The sequence below is a fragment of the Balaenoptera physalus genome, assembly GCF_965194825.1.
Source record: "Balaenoptera physalus genome assembly, chromosome: 1".
Lineage (NCBI taxonomy): Eukaryota > Metazoa > Chordata > Mammalia > Artiodactyla > Balaenopteridae > Balaenoptera > Balaenoptera physalus.
The window spans coordinates 109,705,705-109,712,295 of NC_138882.1; positions in this window are offsets into that span (position 1 = coordinate 109,705,705).

The following is a 6,591-nucleotide window of genomic DNA, read 5'->3' on the forward strand; positions in this document are numbered from 1 at the left end:
GGTGTCTTCCTGGGAGATTTTTCAGAGAACTTCTTCCTCACAGCATATGGTGAAAGAGAGTTTCCAATTTGCTTTGCTTGCTTTCAGTAGCTTGATGTACACTTTGTTTTTATTTCATTTTTCTTAGAAACATTTTTTTAAACATTTGTTTGGGAAGTAGGGGGTAGGGCCTTTAAGGGGGAGAAGTGTGATTAAAGGATCATAAGTTTCAAATAATCAAAGCAGAGAATATGGACAGAACAACAGGGAAACTCTTCATCAAGTGACCTAACACAAACAGGCATTATCTAATACAGATACAGGGAGGAGCTTTTAAATCCATTTATCTGTTTCTTTCTGATATCAGTATAAGTTCTGCAGCTTTTAAAAATAATACTATACAATTCATCATTCAGCTTAATTTTTTTAGCAGAAGTTTTTAAGAATACTGCAAAAATGAGAGATTAACTTATAGTTTTATTTCAGTGTAGGTCTGCAATGAACAAGGCAAGTATGAAATAAATTCTAAGGTCTTGTCAAGAATAGCAGCTACAGTCAGGCAGCTCCACTAAACACATTAAATCTAATAAAATCACCCTCACGTACTCCTGACACTAGTAGTAATTAAAATAACTTGTTTCAAAAAAATTGGTCCTATACATGAATACTTATTGGCAATTATTTCTTAGTTCTTCAAACCAAAGATAACATAATTTGATTCCCACACAATTTTCTTGTCAATGTGGTTCATATTGGGTTTTATATGCAGCTTAAGACTGTTAATTGCCATTTTGAGCCTCACAGTAAAATAGAGTTCAATATGTCGCTTTTCTCAAGCATAGAGAAATGTTTGAGAAATGCTTGTCTTAGTCTAATGAACTGTGAATAATTTACATCCTGAGTCCTGTTTTTCAGTATAAGTGGTTCTGACTTTTCTTAAAGCTTGTAAAGCCTAATCAACTTGTTACATTCATCTGATTAAAGAAATCTATGACAAAGTAGAAAGATGAATCCAGTGCTTCTTAAAGGCTGCTTTGGTGTTGTTTTTTCTTAAAGGCCACTTTTTCATTTGGTTCTATTTTTCCTTTACCATTCTAGACAACGTATTATAAACCAAGGGTTTTATTTCCCATATTTGTGAGAAAATATTATCTGACTTAAAATATTTTCAAAATCTCCTATTTCTTGGCAGGCACACTCTTGAATTTAGAGACCTAGCAGTTCTGTCAAGAAGAAAAAGGAGCTCTTTTAGGGTGTGAATATTTTTCATTTCTGAAAGAATCACAAATATGAGACGTGATTCCAGCTACTTCTGAGCATGTATGCTTAACAGAACTAGGCGGAAGAGATCAAGATAGTGAATCTACATTCAACAACGACCAGTGAAAACAGCAGCTTTGTGTCACTGGCATGAGGGTGGTGCAGATATTTTATCTTGCACGGGAATTTGGAAAAGAAGTAAGCAAGTTTAATATTCACTAGGTATTTGCTCAAGGATCATTTTTTGGTAAAAGACATAATTTTAAAAGGACTTAGAAATATATTAGAGAATGTGTGAGTCAAAAGGAATTTTAGAGACAATTTGATTTTACTCCTCATTTTGTGACAGAGGAAGCTAAAGTCCAGAGAAATTAAGTAACACATTTATTGTTTCATAACCTTGCAGCAGACTGATTGGTAAGAGAACAAAGGGACTCATGATGTCAATTCTCTAAAATTAGGAATATGAAGAGAAGACATATCAGTGAAGGGACCAGCAAACAGTTATTCTTTCTGAGACCATATTATGCTACGGCTGCCAGTAAAAAAGAACCCTGCTTGAAGCTACATGCCTGCCGGCTATGGGGTCTCCTTATCCTCAAAGTATGGATAAGGAAAATATAGTGGAAAATGAAGGCGCGGGGAGAGATAATTTGTTTGCATTTTGAATCTACCCAAATGTTGAAAGTCCATGAAGTTAAATGGCAGAATGGAATCCCACTGTGTATATATATTTGTATTTGTATATATTATTATTTCTGGGTAAACTGTGAGTTAGAATATGTCAGAAGAATCATCAAGCAAAGCTAGAAGGTGGATATCAGCTACCCCAAAATTCAAGGTATGGAAACTAAAATGGAGCCACTGGCAAGGAAGATGAGGATATGCTGAAGACAAATTTGGCAGTAAATGGGTAACAAGGAGAGGACAGGCCAGGAGACCCAACCCAGGGACTAGGACAAGAGAAATGATGACTTACGTGTTGTGGAAAATCAGAATCTACGTATAAGAGAAAAGTATATGATCAGGGGCTGGCAATTTTTTTTTCAGCAAAGGGCTAGGTAGTAAATACTTGGGGCTTTGAAGGTTATACGTTCATTGTCATAAGTACTGCAGTCTGCCAGCCATAGACTATATATACAAGTGGGGATAGCTGTGTTCCAGTAAAACTTTATTTACAAAAAGAGGAAACAGGTGGATTTGACCTGCAGGCTATAATTTGGCTATGACTCCTTTAGATAGAAAGGTAGATACAGATAGTTGCTGGGTAGATGGTTAGGTATGGGAGAGAAGGGGAGAGAGAGAGAGAGAGGTATAAATCTTTATCCCTTCATAAGCAACATACCTATTTCTCGGATTGTAACTAAATACACTCTGAGAATGATAAAGGAGTATAGGTTTCTATTAAAAATAAAGAACACATCTTTGCTCCAAATAATCTCCATACCACAGCCAGCACAACTTTAAAATATGCAAATCCAGTCAGATCCTCCTATGATTAAAACCCTCCTAAGGCTTGCCATTACCAGTAGACTACAGTTTTGAACCATGCTTAATTCTCTCATTTCACCTTTTACCTTTCTCTTTCTTATTCACCACACTTCAGCTCAACTGGCCTTGTGATTTTTCAAACATTAAGATTGACACCAAAGTCATTTACCTCACTGTTCTCACTGAGTAAAACCTGCCTTCTCATATTTTGGTATGATTGGCTTTATTTCAATATTCAGGTATCCTTCAATATTCAAGGCATCAGGTCATACCTTCTCTTTTTACTTTCTTCTTAACACACTTGTCAAAGTCAGAAATTACTTTATTCACTTACTTATTTCCTGTCTCCATAACTAAAATAAAGCTGCTATAAGGAAAAGGAATATGCCTGTGATACTTCTCACTACATTCTAGGACTTGTAAGAGTGCCTGACACATGGTAGATGCTCATTAAATATTTGTAAATGAATAAACCTGATAAGACGTTTTCATACATTTTCTTTTGTGATGCTCAGAAGAGCCTTGCAATGTACTGTAAGTATTATTGCCAGATGATAAAGTGAGGTCTCAGAGAAGTTATATGATTTGTCCACATTTACTGAGGTATAAAATGGCCTAACTATACTGTTCAGTGTTTCGCTCTAAACCCAGTTTGTTTAACATTTGTTATCTATCAAAACTCTACTAACACTTACAAATATTAGCTCCTTGTAAAACCTTTGTGCCATAAGTACTAGTATCATCATCATTTTATAGATGAGAAAAATGAAGTACAGAGAGATTAAATCAGTGTACAATGTCTCAAGAATAGCAAGGGGCAGAGCTTGGATTCAAACCCAGGTATTAGAGCTCTAGTGTTCTTGTTCTTGACCAATACATTATGCTGTATTTATACAAATACAGTCTGTCTGCAAGATGCTTAGATTTGAGCAACTGTAAATAATGTATTCATTTCTTATGGTTGCTATAATAGATTATCTCAAATTAGTGACTTAAAACAACACAAACTTATTCTCTAACAGTTCTGAGATCAGAAGTCTAGAATGAATCTTATGGGACTAAAATCAAGCAATCAGCAAGGCCCGTTCCTTTTTAATTCTCCGGGAGAGAATGCCTTCTTCGGTCTTTTCTAGCATCTAGAGGCCCAGTGTATTCCTTGGTTTGTAGCCCCTTCCTTCATATTCAGAACCAGTGGGTAATATCTTCTGTCTCTGACTCTGCTTCCCTCTGCTTCCGTCATCTTTTTGTGACGCTGACCCTCCTATATCCCTCTTGTAAGGATGCTTGTGATTATATTTAGGCCCACCTTGATAATCCAGGTTAATTTGCCCTTCTCAACATACTTAATTTAATCAATCTAATTGCATTTACAAAGTGTTCTTCACTTTATGAGGTATCATTCGCAGGTTCTGGAGATTAGGACGTGGAAATCTTTGGAAGGCTACCACAAATAATATCTAGCCAACTGTTCAATATCAATTATTTTAACCACTTAACCAAGTATAAGTGGAATGAAAGTGAATGTCATATTGTTACTGCTCAAATGTCAATCTGACCCCTTGTGCTAAATTGCCACCCTCATACCCATTCCCTGCATCTCATCTTCAGCCTGCTCTAATTTTCCCCATAGCGCTGCCACCATTCACAACTATAAAATTTACTCTTTCTTCTACTAGAACATAAACTCTGTGAAGGAAGGGACTTTGATGGATTTGTTCACAAATGTACCCCATCCCCCATGCCTAAAACAATATCTAGCACATAATGGGCACTCAATAATTGTCTGATAAATAACAAATACATGAGTAAACATCAGTGCACAGATCAGCTTCTGAGAGAGTTGGGTAAGGTTGATGGGATAATAGCTTCATTAACTTAGTTTTTAATTGACTATTTAAAAAATATTCTACACAGATTATTATGCTACAATCATATGGTCTTATTATTGAACTCTTTATGATGACAAAAGCATGCAATCTATTATTATAATACACCCAAGGGATAGAATAGTGTCTGGCACATAGTAGGCACTCAATAAAATTTGCTGAGTATATGAATGGATCACAGATTCAGCTCCATAAGGAGTCAACTTCTTTGACATGTTCATAGCTAAAAATGAATCTTTCAGCATGCTGAAAAAGATTATGTTAATTGATCATAACAGAATTCTAATAGTATATTCTAATATTGTATTTAAATATATACGTCTTCCATAGTTTTCAATGCTAATCATATATGTGGGGGGCCGGGGGGTGAGTGAGAGAGAGAAAGAATTGGAACATCACTGTAGTAGAATTTAGTCTACTTTTTTTTGGTACCAGAACTTTCCCGAATTATTTTGACAGAAGCAAATGGGAGTCTGGAGTCCAGCTACTTAGTAGTAGGACTTGAAACTATCAGTCACTTTGTTACAAGCAAAGTGGTATAAGAACGACTATACTGATTCCTTTGACCCCACCATGGTCAAGATAATTCTTTAAACTGATGGGTCACTGAGACGAGGATTAAGACTGGAATATATGGCTATATGCAAATTACCTAAAATTCTGAAATGAGGCTGATCTTATTTAGCTGGGGTCATCTCAAGGATTTTTTTCTAGCTATTTTATAGTTTCTAATTCTGTCATTCATTTGAATATGAACAGATAGTAGAATTAATTTTGACTTACATCACTGTATCAACCCTTATGACCCAAAGGACATACATATGCACTATCATTTGCATTTAACTTTAATATATAAAAGCATTCTAGACTGAATAAGGTGAAGTAGTTTGAGAGTTAACTGGTCCATCCTCTTCTACCCTAGTTCACTTTTGGCTATTTGTGTGGGTATCTGAGCAACTCATATGATGTACTCCGTGCATTTGGAAGTTCTCCTTAGTCCTAACTTAAATACCTATTCAAATGCATCTTATTTTACTTTATTTTGCTTTTAAAATGTTAGCCCCTCTGTGGACAATAGTCCTGCTTCCATTTCAATTTACTAGATCACTTCATAGTTTAAGTGTGGTACATAACTCTTTTGAAATTGTCCTTTAAAAAGCAAAGATCCTAACTTTCCAGAAAACCTTTTACGATTAATGTGAAATGGCTATCTGCTGGCATAGGAGCCTCAAAAGGCTCCCTGTGAGATTGCCAAGCCATAGTTAGAAGTGCCCTGAATACACCCATGAACGCAGATTTGAAATTACCTTGCATTATCATTGCATTGTTGTATCTTAATTTTAAATCAGATAAACTGTTAATTCTATTTAAATAAACCTCACCCTCACAGAGGCTGAAACTGTCCTTTACTCCCCCATCCCTCCCTTATCTTTTTTTAAAATTGAAACCACCACAAAGCTGGAATTGTGAATGTTTTACTTTATTTTTTTTTAAGTAAAAGTGGAGTTGGCAGTGATGTTAAAATTTATTGGCCCACTTCAGTAAAAAAAACAAAATCTACAGATGGACTTATAATATTTCACTTTTATTCTTACTCTACATAGCTGGACTCCTGCTTAAGTAGGAGGTGTGGAAATTAATTATTTTCCTCCCATGTGTACCATCCTCTTGTGGCTTCTGTCACAAAACAGCACACTGTGGGATTTTATAACCAGAATTCTGCCTCCTAGAATGCCTCATTAAGTGGATAATATCACCAAATCTAACTTGGTGATCGGCTCAGTTTAGTCATGTGATTCACTGTCTCTTCAGTATTGAGGTAGGGCAAAAGCAATCTCTCATCAGTTTATACAGTGGTAGAGCTCAAAACGAAGAAAGGGAACACAGAAATTTCAAGCCAAAGAGACCTTAAAGATCACTTAGTCAACCTCTTCATTTACAATGAAGAAAATTACTCTGGAGAGTTTGAGATTCT